This window comes from Chiloscyllium plagiosum, chromosome 21 (assembly GCF_004010195.1).
Source record: "Chiloscyllium plagiosum isolate BGI_BamShark_2017 chromosome 21, ASM401019v2, whole genome shotgun sequence".
Lineage (NCBI taxonomy): Eukaryota > Metazoa > Chordata > Chondrichthyes > Orectolobiformes > Hemiscylliidae > Chiloscyllium > Chiloscyllium plagiosum.
Genome location: NC_057730.1, coordinates 36,464,905 through 36,479,594, shown reverse-complemented (window position 1 = coordinate 36,479,594; position 14,690 = coordinate 36,464,905). Strand labels below are relative to the sequence as shown.

Below are 14,690 nucleotides of genomic sequence, written 5' to 3'. Positions count from 1 at the left end.
GAGGTCTGCAGATGCTGGGAAGGAGGCTTATGTAAAGATGAGCCTTCACGCCTCAGCTTTATGTAAGCCTCCTTCTTCCTCTTGACAAGAGATTCAACTTCTTTAGTAAACCACGGTTCCCTCGTTCGTCCACTTCCTCCCTGCCTGACACGTACATACTTACCAAGGACACGCAGCAGCTGTTCCTTGAATAAGCCCCAAACTTCAATTGTGCCAATCCCCTGCAGTTTCCTTCCCCATCCTATGCATCCTAAACCTTGCCTAATTGCCTTTCACCCAGCTACAACTCTTGCCCTGTGTTATATACCTATCCCTTTCCATCACTAAAGTAAATGTAACTGAATTCTGGTCACTATCACCGAAGTGCTCACCTACCTCCAAATCTAACACCTGGCCTGATTCCTTACCCAGTACCAAATCCAATATGGCTTTGCATCTTGTTGGCCTGTCTATATACTGTGTCAGGAAACCCTCCTGCAGACATTGGACAAAAACTGACCCATCTGAAGTACTTGAACTATAGCCTTTCCAGTGAATATTTGGAAAGTTAAACTCCCTCATAACAACTACCCTGTTGCTTTCACTCCTTTCCAGAATTATCTTTGCAACCCTTTCATCTACACCTCTGGAACTTTTTGGAGGCCTATATGAAACTGAACAAAGTGACCTCTCCTTTCCTAACCTTAGCCAATACTATCTCAGTAGCCACATCCTCATCAAACATCAAGTCTGCCACTGTAAAACTGTCCTTGACTAACAATGCCACACCTCCCCCTCTTTACCACCTTCCCTGGTCTGACTGAAACATCTAAACCCCGGAACCTGCAACAACCATTCCTGACCCTGCTCTATCCATGTCTCCAAAATGGCCACAACGTCAAAGTCCCAGGTACCAACCCATGCTGCAAGTTCACCCACTTTATTCCGGATGCTCCTGGTGTTGAAGTAGACACACTTCAAACCACCTTCCTGCCTGCTGGTACACTTCTGTGAACTTGAAACCTTATTCATGACGTCACTATTCTCAAGCTCGTAACACTGGAGCTACAATTCAGGTTCCCATCCCCCTGCTGAATTAGTTTAAACCCTCCTGAAGAGCATTAGCAAATATCCATCCCAGGATATTGGTATCCGTCTGGTTCAGATGTAAACCATCCCATTTGCAGAGGTCCCAATTACCCCAGAGAAGCCCATTCTAAAGCTGCACAAGGACATGTAAAGATCACATCTAGAATACTGTGTACAGATTTGGTTTCCTTATTTAAAAAGGAAATTGCTTTGGAAATTGTTCAGAAAAGGTTCACAACTGATTCTTGAGTTGAGCAGTTATGAAGAAAGGTTGGCCTATATTCAGTGGAGGTTAGAAGAATGAGAAATGATGTTATTGAAACATGAAATGTTAAAATATTTTCAGGGGACTTGCTAACATGAATGCTGAAAAGATGTTTTCCTTTGTCGGGAAGATTAGGGAAGACAGTTTACAAATAAGAAGTCTCCTATTTCAGACGGAGTTAAAGAGAATTTCTTTCTTTTAGAGAGCAGTGAGTCTATGGAATTCTCTTCTTTAGAGAACAATGTCATTGAATATTTTGAAAATAGAGATAAGTTGATTCTTGCTTGATAAAGCATTTCTTAAAATGTTGTCATGGTTGTAATGTCGGAAACTGGCAATACTTGGTACACAACAAACAGTAACAAGACAACAAACAGATAATCTGTTAGTGATTTTGGTTGAGAGTTCAGCATTGATTAGGATTTTGAAAACTCTCTTGTTCTCCTTCAAAATGGTATTAATAGACCTTATACATCTACCTGATATTGCAGAAAGCAATTCTATTGAATGTTTCAACCAAAAGACAGTACTGCAGTCTGTTTTGGGAGTGGACCCTAAACCCACAGATGATTGCCTCAAATATCCCAAAATCACAGCTGAAGTTTGGTTGCTGCTACACTTAGAACAAAAAATAAGTCCTGTTAAGAAGGGGAGTGGAACAATCAAAAAGATTAAGAAAAAAATATACATTTTCTTCCATCTCATTTCTGACATTCAAACCTGCAACTGGCCTTTTATAAAATAGATCATGCACTTGTCTATACTAGCAAAGGCTGCTAAATACACTTAGTATATTTTATTAATGAACCTTTTATGTAAGCCTTATTACACTGTGCACTTAGATAGAACACTCAATGTAATGACACTAGAAACCTTATGTTTCATTATTTATATAAACATAACTGGATTCTTCAAATTCTCAAGTCAATTGAATTGAAATTTCATTAAACCAAATGACAACATTTTCATTTAAGCTACAAACAAGTTATTACTTGTGTGTCTTTGACACATCTCAGCTTTTTATCTGCTCATTCTCTCGTTATCTTTCCTCATTACTGGTCTGTCGTATTTCATTTCTGTCTATCTTCATTTCTTGGTTCCCCTTAGTCCTGTCAAGGGGCTAATGTGCTCTCACTGCCCTCTGCTGATGTCATCTCTACCATGTTGCCAGGAGCTAGCCTGCCAAATATGTGTCAGCTTGGCATATAGCAGTCTGGCTGCTATGTCAGCAGGTTGTAGGTTCAAGCCCTATGCTAGTGCTGCTGTCAGAGCAACCATACTTTGAATGAGGTCTATCTGCCTTCTCAGATCTATGTTCCCAGATCCTGCTGTTGAGTTTTATTCCACCAAGATGGCACACCAGATTCTGTTAATAGTTAATGCATTGGTTTTCATTTTTTGAAATTCCCTACATTCAGGGAAAATTCCATTTGTTTGCAAAACAATGAATGCAACTCCTTTATTCAAAAATGGAAAGACACAGTAAGTAGCAAACTACAGGCAAGTTAGCTTAATATCACTCAAAAGTAAACTGTTAGAAGCTATTGTAATTTATGCTATAGCAGCTCACTTAGAAAAGTTAATCAAGCAGTCAGTATGGTTTTGTGGAAGGGAAATCATGTTTAACCAACTTATTGGAATTTCTTTGAGGAAGTCACGTGTGTTGTGGATAAAAGGGGAAGTGGTGAATTTACTGTAAGATTTCCAGAGGTCTTTAAATAAGAGGTTATTGTCAAAAATAAGGGTGTAAGGGTTAACATATTGGCATAGATAGAACATGGCCGATCTAACAAGAAGTATAGAGTAGGTATAATTTTCTGTGGCAAAATTTAATGAGTGATGTGTCACAGGGATCAGTGGTGGAGCCTCAACTATTTCCAATTTATATAAATGATTTGGATGAAGGGGTGGAGGTTATAGTTGCTATATTTACTGATGATACAAAGATTTTTGGTTAATTAAGTTATGAAATAGAAATGAGGCTGTAAAGGGACATTAATAAATTAAGCCAATTGGCAAAAGTCTGGCAGGTGGAGTATAATGAGAGAAAATGTGAAATTGACAATTTTGGTGGGAAGAATGAAAGAGATTGCAAAACTATGAACTGCAGAGGGATCTGCGTGTCCTTGTACGTGAATCACAAAGGTTGCTATTCAGGTATAGATAAAAAAAAGAAAAATAATTGCATTTTATAACTTTTTGTGAGGGAAATTGAGTACTAAGTATGGAGATTATGCTTCAGTTATACAGGACATTAGTAAGTATTGTGTACAGTGTTGACCTCTTTATTAAGGAAGGACCTAAGTACATTGGAAACAGTTCAGAGAAGGTTTATTAGACTAATACCTTGAATGGGCAGGTTTTCATATGAAAACCAACACTATAATATCCTAATGTCTGCTGTGTCTTCCTACATTACATTTAGAGTGATCTCAAAAGAGTAAATGCTGGAAAATCTCAGCAAGTCTGGCAGCATCTGTAAGGAGAGAAAAGAGCTGATGTTTCGAATCTAACTGACCCTTTGTCACTGGTTTGCAAGAACATCAAAAGATTTGCCTGACAGATGTGTGAAGTGTGAAGTTGGTCATCGGTGATAGTGTACTGTGAGCAATAGACAGTCACCAGTAAGTTTTACTTATCAACTTTTTCCTTCCATTGAAGTCAACAGAATGCTGCTTTGTGCCACCGTATTACTTACAAAGATCAATTTAATCGCTATAAGCTGTAAATTCAAGTCTTAACTTTTCTTTCGACCTTTCTCACTGTTGGAAATCCACTTGTTACACGTGCATGGCTGAGAATATTAACTCACCCTTACTAAGACCATAACACATAGGAGCAGAAATTAGGCCATTCAGCCCATTGAATCTGCTCTGCCTTTCAGTCATAGCTGATAAGGTTCTCAACCCCATTCTCCCACTTTCTCTCCATATCCCTTGATCCCCTTGATATTCAAGAACCTATCTGCCTCAGTCTTAAATATATTCAATGACCTGGCCTCCACAGCCCTGCGTGGCAATTAATTCCACACATTCACCACTCTCTGGCTGAAGATGTTTCTCCTTACCTCTGTTCTAAAAAGTCTTCCCTTTGCTCTAAGGCTATACCCTCGGGACTTCGTCCCTCCTACCAATGGAAACATCTTCCCATCATCTACTCTGTCCAGGCCATTCAGTATTCTGTATGTTTCAATTAAATCCCCCCTCATCCTTCTAAATTCCATCAAGTATAGACTCAGAGACCCCAAATGTTCCTCATATGTTCAGCTTTTCATTCTTGGATCATTCTTGTTAACCTCCTCTGACAATGCTTCAGGGCCGGTACATCCTTCCTGAGATATGGGGATCAGAACTGTGCACAATACTCCAAATTTGGTCTGACCAGAGCTTTATAGAGCCTCAGAAGTACATCCCTGCTTTTATATTTAAGTCCTTTCAAAATAAATGCCATCATTGCATTTGCCTTCCTAACTACTGACCGAACCTTTAAGTTTACCTGAGAGAATCCTAGACTAGAACTCCAATTTTTGCACTTCAGACTTCTGAATTTTTTCCCCATTTAGAAAATAGTCCATGCTTCTATTCTTCCTACCAAAGCACATGACTTCACACTTTCCCACATTGTACTCCATCTGCCACTTCTTTGCTCAGTCTCCTAACCTGTCCAAATCCTTCTGCAGCCTCCCTGCCTCCTCAATGCTACCTGTCCCTCTTTGCTATATTTATATCATCCACAAACTTAGACAGAATGCCCTCAGTTCCTTCATCTAGATTGTTAATATACAAAGTGAAAAGGGTGTAGGTTTGCTCGCTGAGCTGTAGGTTTGATATCCAGATGTTTCATTACCTGGCTAGGTAACATCATCAGTGGCGACCGAGCCAGGTAATGTTACTTAGCCAGGTAATGAAACATCTGGATATCAAACCTACAGCTCAGCGAGCAAACCTACACCCTAAACCTCAACTTGAGCTACAAACTTTCACAAACCTTGCAACAAAGTGAAAAGTTGTGTTCCTAACACTGAGCCTTGCGGAACACCACTTGTCACTGGCTGCCATTCTGAGTAGGACCTTTTTATCCTCACTCTCTGCTTTCTGCCAGACAGCCAAGCTTCTATCCATGCTAGCACCTTGCCTCTGACACCATGGGCCCTTATCTTACGCAGTAGCCTCCTGTGCGGCACATTGTCAAAAGCCTTCTTGAAGTCCAGATAGATAACATCCATTGGCTCTCCTTGGTCTAAACTGCTCGTTACTTCCTCAAAGAATTGGATACTGTTGGGGTGACGACTTACCAGGGGTGAGTAGTGAGGCAAGGTCTCTGGCACAGAGTCTGTCTCTGTTGTTCAGAGAAAAGTGGGAAGAGGTGCACAGCATTAGTCATCGGCGTCTCCAGAGCTAGGGAGACAGACAGGAGGTTCTGTGGGAATGAGAGAGACTCACAGTTGGTGTGTTGCCTCCCAGGTGCCAGGGATCATGATGTCTCTGATCGTGTTTTCGGAATCCTTGCGGGGGAGGGGGAGCAGCCCCAGCTGTGGTCCACAAAGACACCAACGACATTGGTAGGAAGAGAGATGAAGATTTAAGACAGAAATTCAGGGAACTAGGGTGGAGGTTAGAGCTAGGACAAACAGAGTTGTTATCTGTGGTTTGTTGTCCGAGCCACATGCTAACGAGGCGAGGAATAGGAAGATAGAGGAGTTGGACGAATGGCTACAGGGATGGTGCAAGAGGGAGGGTTTTGAATTCCTGGATAATTGGGGCTCTTTCTGGGGTAGGTGGGAACTCTACAAACAGGATGGTCTTCACCTGAACCAGAGGGGTACCAATATCCTGGGGGTACATTTGCTAATGCTCTTCGTGTGGGTTCAAGTTAATTCAGCAAGGGGATGGGAACCTAAGTTGTAGTTCGAGTATAGAGGAGGTTGAGAGTAGGGATGTTTGAAGTAAGGTATCAGGGTCGCAAGAGGGCACCAGCAAGCAAAATGTTGGTTTGAGGTGTGCCAGGCGCATCCAGAATAAGGTGGGTGAACTTGCAGCATGGTTGGTTACCTGGGATTTCGATGTTGTAGCCATTTCAGAGCAGGGACAGGAATGGTTGTTGCATGTTCTGGAATTTAGATGTTTTAGTAAGAACACAGAAGATGGTAAAAGAGGTGCAGGTGTGGCATTGTTAGTCAAGGAGAGTATTACGGCTGCAGAAAGGACTTTTGAGGACTCATCAACTGAAGTAGTATGGGCTGAGATTAGAAACAGGAAAGGAGTGGTCATCCTGTTGGGGGTTTTCTATAGGCCTCCGAATAGTTCCAGAGATGTAGAGGAAAGGATTGCAAAGATAATTTTCGATAGGAGCAAGAGTGACAGTGTAGTTGTTATGGGGGCTTCGACTCCCCAAATATTGACTGGGAATACTATAGTTCAAGTACTTTAGATGGTTCAGTTTTTGTCCATTGTGTGCAGGAGGGTTTTCTGACACAGTATGTAGACAGGCCAATAAGGGGCAAGGCCACATTAGATTTGGTACTGGGTAATGGACCCGGCCAGGTGTTAGACTTGGAGGTAGGTGAGCACTTTGGTGATAGTGACCACAATTCAGTTATGATTACTTTAGTGATGGAAAGGGATAGTTCTATACTGCAGGACAAGAGTTATAGCTGGGGGAAACGCAATTGTGATGCAATTAGACAAGATTTAAGATGCATAGGATGGGGAAGGAAACTGCAGGGGATGTACAATAGAAATGTGGAGCTTATTCAAGGAACAGCTACTGTGTGTCCTTGATAAATATGCACCTGTCAGACAGGGAGGAAGTTGTTGAGCGCAGGAGCCGTGGTTTACTAAGGAAGATGAATCTCTTGTCAAGAGGAAGAAAAAGGCTTATGTTAGGATGAGATATAAAGGCTTAGTTAGGGTGATTGAGAGTTACAATGTAGCCAGGAAAGACCTAAAGGGAGAGCTAAGTGAGGAAGAGATATGAGAAGTTGTTGACAGACAGGATCAGGGAAAACCCTAAAGCTTTCTATATATATAAGGGATAAAAGAATGACTAGAGTAAGATTAGGGCCAATCAAGGACAATAGTGAGAAGTTATGTGTGGAGTCAGAGGAAATAGGGGAAGTGCTAAATGAATTTTTTTTGTCAGTAGTCACTGTGGGAAAACTCAATGTTGTCAAGGAGAATACTGAGAAATAGGCTATAAGATGAGATGGGATTGAGGTTCATAAGAAGGAGGTGTTAGCAATTCTGGAAAGTGTGAAAATAGATAAATCCCCAGGTCGGATGGGATTTATCCTCGCATTCTCTCGGAAGCCAGGGATGAAATTGCTGAGACTTTGGCTTCGATCTTTATGTCGTCATTGTCTACAGGAATAGTACCAGAAGACTGGAGGGTAGCAAATGTTGTTCCTTTGTTCAAGAAGGGGAGTAGAAACAACCCTGGTAATTATAGACCAGTGAGCCTTACTTCGGTTGTTGGCAAAGGTTATAAGAGATAGGATTTATAATCATCTCAATAGGAAAAAGTTGATTAGGGATAGTCAGCACAGTTTTGTGAAGGGTAGATCGTGCCTCACAGACCTTATTGAGTTCTTTGAGAAGGTGACCAAACAGATGACCCTGGTAATTATAGACCAGTGAGCCTTACTTCGGTTGTGGGCAAAGTGTTGGCAAAGGTTATAAGAGATAGGATTTATAATCATCTCAATAAGAAAAAGTTGATTAGGGATAGTCAGCACAGTTTTGTGAAGGGTAGATCGTGCCTCACAGACCTTATTGAGTTCTTTGAGAAGGTGACCAAACAGATGGATGAGGGTAAAGCTGTTGATGTGGTGTATCTGGACTTCAGCAAAGCATTTGATAAGGTTCCCCATGATAGGATACTGCATAAAATACGGAGGCATGGAATTGAGGGTGATTTAACGGTTTGGATCAGAAATTGGCTAGCTGAAAGAAGACAGAGGGTGGTGGTTGATGGGAAATGTTCATACATCCTGGAGTTCAGTTACCAGTGGTGTAGCATAAGGATCTGTTTTGGGTCCACTGCTGTTTGTCATTTTTATAAACAACCTGGATGAGGGCATAGAAGGATGGGCTAGTAAATTTGCGGATGACACCAAAGTCGGTGGAGTTCTGGATACTGCGGAAAGATGTTGCAGGTTACAGAGGGACATAGATAAGCTGCAGAGGTGGGCTGAAAGGTGGCAAATGGTGTTTAATGCAGAAAAGTGTGAGGTGATTCACTTTGGAAGGAGTAACAGGAATACAGAGTACTGGGCTAATGGTAAGAATCTTGGTAGTGTAGATGAGCAGAGAGATCTCGGTGTCCATGTGCATAAATCCCTGAAAGTTGCCACCCAGGTTGAAAGGGTTGATAAGAAGGTGTACGGTGTGTTCGCTTTTATTGGTAGAGGGATCAAATTTCGGAGCCATGAGGTCATGTTGCAGCTGAACAAAACTCTTGTGCAGCCAAACTTGAGTATTGCATGCAGTTCTGGTCACTACATTATAGGAAGGATGTGGAAGCTTTGGAAAGGGTTCAGAGGAGATTTACTAGGATGTTGCCTGGTATGGAGGGAAAGTTTTACAGCAAAGGTTGAGGGACTTGAGGCTGTGTTCATTAGAGAGAAGAAGGTTGAGAGGTGAATTAATTGAGGCATTCAAGATAATCAGATGATTAGATTGGGTGGACAATGAGAGACGTTTTTCAAGGATGGTGATGGCTAGCATGAGGGGGCATAGCTTCAAATTGAGGGGTGATAGATATAGGACAGATGTCAGAGGTAGTTACTTTATTCAGAGAGTAATAAGGGCATGGAATGCCCTGCCTGCAACAGTGGTAGACTCACCAACTTTGTGGGAATTTACAGTCATTGGATAGGCATATGGACGAGAATGGAATAGCTTCAGCTTGGTTTCACAAGGTGGCACAACATCGAGGGCCGAAGGGCCTGTACTGTGCTTCAAGTTCTGTATAGAATTCTAACAGATTTGTCAGGCATGACCTCCCCATGATGGAACCATGTTGACTTTGCCCTATTTTACCCTAAACTTCCAAGTATTCTAAAATCTCATCCTGCACAATTGATTCCAAATCTTACCTGCAACCGAGGTTAGGCTAATTGGTTTGTAATTTTCTGTCTTTTGCCTTGCTCCCTTTTTAAACAGTGATGTCACCTTAATGATTTTCCAATCTTCTGAGATCTTCCCTGATTCTAGCAATTCCTGAAAGATCATCACTAATGCCTCTGTTATCTCTTCAGTTATCTCATTTAGAATGTTGGGGTGTAGTCCATCTGGTCTATTTGATTTATCCACCTTCAGGCCATTCAGTTTTTCTAGCACCTTCTCATTGGTGATGGCCACCATACTTAGCTCTGCCCCTCACTCTCTTGAATTTTTGGGATATTGCTCATGTCTTCCACCGTGAAGAGTGACGTAAAGTAATTATTCAGTTCCTCAGCCATTTTCTTTTCCCCACTATTATCTCTCCAGTGTCATTTTCCAGCAGCCCAATATCAACTTGTGCTTCATGTTTTCCCTTTACATTAGATTAGATTAGATTAGATTAGATTACTTACAGTGTGGAAACAGGCCCTTCGGCCCAACAAGTCCACACCGACCCGCCGAAGCGCAACTCACCCATACATTTACCCCTTACCCGAACACTACGGGCAATTTAGCATGGCTAATTCACCTGACCTGCACATCTTTGGACTGTGGGAGGAAACCGGAGCACCCGGAGGAAACCCACGCAGACACGGGGAGAACGTGCAAACTCCACACAGTCAGTCGCCTGAGGCGGGAATTGAACCTGGGTCTCTGGCGCTGCGAGGCAGCAGTGCTAACCACTGTGCCACCGTGCTGCCCAGAATGGAGGAAATGAACTGACGGAGGAAGTGGTGGAGGCTTGCCCAGAATATATCCAAAGAAACTCTGACAGTCATCCTTTATATTACTGGCTAGCTTACTCTTATATTTAATCTTCTCCATCCTTTCTTTTTGCTGCCTTTTGGTAAAAGTTAGTCTTAAACTCATATCCCATAATCCCATGATCCAGGACTCAGAACAACACTGTATTGCACCTTGTCTGTTACCTCACTATCATCTACATACATTGTTTCAGTCTCCACTGCACTACATTGTAATAAGCCTTTAGATATTAAAAGTCCCATTATTAACATGCTCAAGGGAAAGAATGAGAGTAGAAAACTATCCATCCTGAAAAATGGGTGCTGGAATTCCAAAAGTAAAGTGGGAAATTTTAGAAAAATGGAGGATAGACAGCAGCCCTGAGGACAGAAACAGAGTTTTTGTGTACAATGAGACCTTGATCTGATAGGCCAATGGGCCGAGGAGTGGGAGATAGAATTTAATCCAGATAAATGTGAGGTGCTATATTTAGATTGGGCAAGTCAGGGCAGGACTTATACAGTTAATGGTAAAGTCTTGGGGAGTGCTGCTGAACAAAGAGATCTTGGAGTGCAAGTTAATAATTCCTTGAAAGTGGAGTTGCAGGTAGACATGGTAGCGAAGAAGGCATTTAGTATGTTTGCCTTTATTGGTCAGTGCATTGAATGTAGGAGTTGGGAGGTCATGTTATGGCCATGTAGGACATTGGTTAGACCACTTTTGGAATACAAAGTTCAATTCTGGTCTCCCTGCTATAGGAAAGATATTGTTAAAATTGGAAGGGTTCAGAAATGGTGCCAGGATTGGAGGGTTTGAGCTATGGGGAGAAGCTAAATGGGCTGGGGCTATTTTCCCTGGATCATTGGAGGCTGAGGGGTGACCTTATAGAGGTTTATAAAATCATGACACGCATGGATAGGGTGAATAGTCAAGATCTTTACCCCAACATAGGGAAGTCCAAAACTAGAGGGCATAGGTTTAAGGTGAGAGCGGAAGATTTAACTGAAACCTAAGGAGAACTTTTTCACGCAGCGGGTGGTGCATGTGTGAAATGAACTGACGGAGGAAGTGGTGGAGGCTTATACAATTACAACATTTAAAAGGCATCTGGGTGGGTATATGAATAGGAGGGGTTTTGAGGGATATGGGACAAATGCTGGCAAATTAATCTAGAATATCTAGATATTCTAGATTAATTTAGGATATCTGGTCAACATGGACAAGTTGGACTGAAGGGTCTATTTCCATGCTGTAGATTTCTATGGCTTCGTGACCTGTTGACTTCATGAAGTATTTCTGTTATGTACAGGATAAATTATTCTGAATAGGGAAAAATTCCAACTTGTGGCAAAGAAATGATAGAAATAATCTTAAATCTTAAAGAATTTTAAAATGATGAAAACAAAAAATTCTGGAAATCACAGCAGGTCAGGCAGCATTCACAGAGAGAGAGAGTAAGCAAATGTTTTGAGTCTAGATGACTCATCATCAGAGCTGATGAGAAGTGTGGGGGGGTGGTCAGCATTTATGCAATAGTTGAGGGGGGTGGACTGCTGGAAGAAAGGGTGCTGGTAGTGCAGATTAAGTGATTGGAATGTGAGAATGGCAGAACAATGGTGTGTCCAACTGCCAAACTGGAAAGAACAGATGGTCCCACTTGGAGTAGGGGGGGAGGGAAGAGAGGAGATGGTGACAGAGAATGTAACAAGTAAATGTAAAAGAAAGGAAAGAAATGGGAGTGAGTTCACAATCTGAAGTTGTTGAACTCAATATTAAGTCCAGAAGTTGGTAAAGTGCCTAGTCCGAAGATGAGATGGTGTTCCTCCAGTTTGCACTATGATTTGCTGGAGCATTGCAGCATGTTGAGCTAGTGGGCATGCAAGCAGGATGTTGTGTTAAAATAACAGGAGGTTGGAGTTATGCTTGCATGGACTGGAGATGTTTTGCAAAGCGATCACTCAATCTATGTTTGGTTTCTCCAATGTTGGGTAGGCCACATTGGGTGCAACGAAAACAATAGACCGGGTGAAGGGGCGGGCATTACACCTTGTTCAGTTACATGGGAAGTGGAGTGGTGTTAGTGGTCATTGAGGAATGGACTAGGGCAGGAAAAGGAACTGGAAGAATGGAATGGAATCTACTGCTATCCACTGACTCCCATAGCTACCTTCACTTACCTGACACCTTACACCCTCATCCATTGCCACTCTAACCCCTCACTACCCTGGCACCTAACCCCTCAGCCATCTGGCACCCCTTTCTTCACCACTTTGCACACTATTCCCATCACCAACCTGTCATCCTACTCTTGCTTCTACCTTACAACATTATCTTCTCTCAGTTGCTGTGAAAGACATTCAAACTACAGAATGCAACTCCTCCTGCTGAAAAAAGGGGTGCAGTCTCCATACTGATCCACTCCAGTACTGACTGCAAGCATTTCTTGATTAATATCCATTGAGACATAACAGGAGGCATCTGTTTGGGAGTAGCATTCAGGGGTAGAACTGATCAAAATTTAAGGTTTTGCCAGATCAGGGTCAGACTAGGGAACTGAACTTGACCAGAAATTGGCTAAGTATCAATATTATTGTATTTCATGGAGAGTTTCTCTCTGTGAAGCTCAGTAAGGTTCCTCATGCTATGCTCTGAAACTTATCTTGTTACTTATGCACCATGCCACAATGGTGCTCTACTTGTATCTTCTGTTTTGTGGAATTACGCACCACTGCCGGGACTTCCTGGGCATCCTGGCACCAGCTTTAGAGTTGTGCTGTACTCCAAGTCAAGTGCTGCCAGCCAGAAGTTGCCCTTTACAGTGTAGTGAGTGTGGATGCAAAAGCAAATATTTCTTAGAATGCATAGGTAACATGGTAAAAACAATGACTGCAGATGCTGGAAACCAGATTCTGGATTAGTGGTGCTGGAAGAGCACAGCAGTTCAGGCAGCATCCAAGGAGCAGCAAAATCGACGTTTCGGGCAAAAGCCCTTCATCAGGAATAAAGGCCTTGTAGACAGAGGAGGAAAACTTCTTCAAGGCAGGCATCCTTGCAAGAGGATTTGTAGAGATGAAGGGCTTTTGCCCGAAACGTCGATTTTACTGCCTCTCGGATGCTGCCTGAACTGCTGTGCTCTTCCAGCACCAGGAGGGGAAGTTGAATGTTGGGCCACGGGGCGGCGTGGTTGATTGGTGCAGGTGTCCCAGAGGTGTTCCCTAAAGCACTCTGTTAAGAGCTGCCCAGTCTCCCCAATGTAGAGGAGACTGCATCGGATGCAACGGATACAATAAATGATATTAGTGGATGTGCAAGTAAAACTTTGATGGATGTGGAAGGCTCCTTTAGGGCCTTGGATAGAGGTGAGGGAGGAGGTGTGGGCGCAGGTTTTACAGTTCCTGCGGTGGCAGGGGAAAATGCCAGAATGGGAGGGTGTGTTGTAGGGAGGCGTGGACCTGACCAGGTAGTCACGGAGGGAATGGTCTTTGCGGAAGGCGGAAAGGGGTGCATAGGTAACATGTCTGATATTTAATTGTATGTATCTGCTGCTATTGAAGGACCAAGATACATAGCTTACCCATTCTTACTCTCATCCCATCTTAGCACCCTGTCAAAGACAGTGCTACTCTTTTCCCCAATGCTGAGTGTAACCTAACCTCATTGTTCAATGTGGGGTCATCAGATACTGGAAAGGCTGCAAATGGTTGAAAACATTCACTTTTCTTCAACAACAGCCAAAGGGTACAATAAGCAAGCAAACAGAAACTTAATTTGCCCCTGGAAACAAACAAGGACTGCATGCTTTCTGTTTCACAGCAAACGTACGGTCAATAAGTGATCATTTCACCCAGCTCACACCAATTGAAACTGGATGTTGATTAATCCCTGTCTGCTACTTTGCCATTGTAGCATTCTATTATGCAGAAGTTGATGTTCCTCCGGCTCAATATTCTCATCTTCCTTCTCAAAAGACTGCTGCTGCTCTCCCAACTCTTCAGAATCCATCATATCCCTTCTTGCCTACTCCAGTTGTACATTTCACAATGATCTGGAAGTATGCAGTGCACTCTGTTCAGAGTGAGCTACAAGAACACCCCCCGACTGATCCAAGCATTGGAACTTATCTTCAGCAGACCAGTTGTTTGCTTCACAATGGCCTCCACAATATGCTGCAATGTATCTACTCTTGGCCGAACTCAGGATGAAGTCATCATCTGTGGTCATAGCAGGGAGTGCTTCTTATGTAGTCGCCATCCTTGTAATGCATCTGACCCTTAATAGATTAATATACTCCTCCATACATTGGGACATGGAGGATTCCAACAAGGAGGGCTATGAAATGCCACTACATGGATCTTTGACATGGGTCCTTATTCAAATGAATGCTATATAAGACATGCAAATACAGTAGGAGTTTGTAATTGCACTATGATTGCAGCTACTTTGTCCTCCCA

The 14,690-nt window shown here is 42.5% G+C and overlaps 1 protein-coding gene across 3 annotated transcripts in view; it reads left to right on the top strand.

The window, feature by feature from the left end:
* The window catches only part of LOC122560762 (protein ELFN1-like), a 195,493-nt gene that overhangs the window by 146,487 nt on the left and 34,316 nt on the right, over nt 1-14,690 (top strand). The window contains exon 1 of one of the 3 annotated variants that reach the window (XM_043711823.1): nt 3,943-3,957. The exons of the other annotated variants lie outside the window; for them this stretch is intronic. The gene's annotated coding sequence lies outside the window, so the exon portion shown is untranslated. Of the gene's footprint in view, nt 1-3,942; nt 3,958-14,690 lie in introns of those variants that run through there. 3 annotated transcript variants of the gene reach the window in all.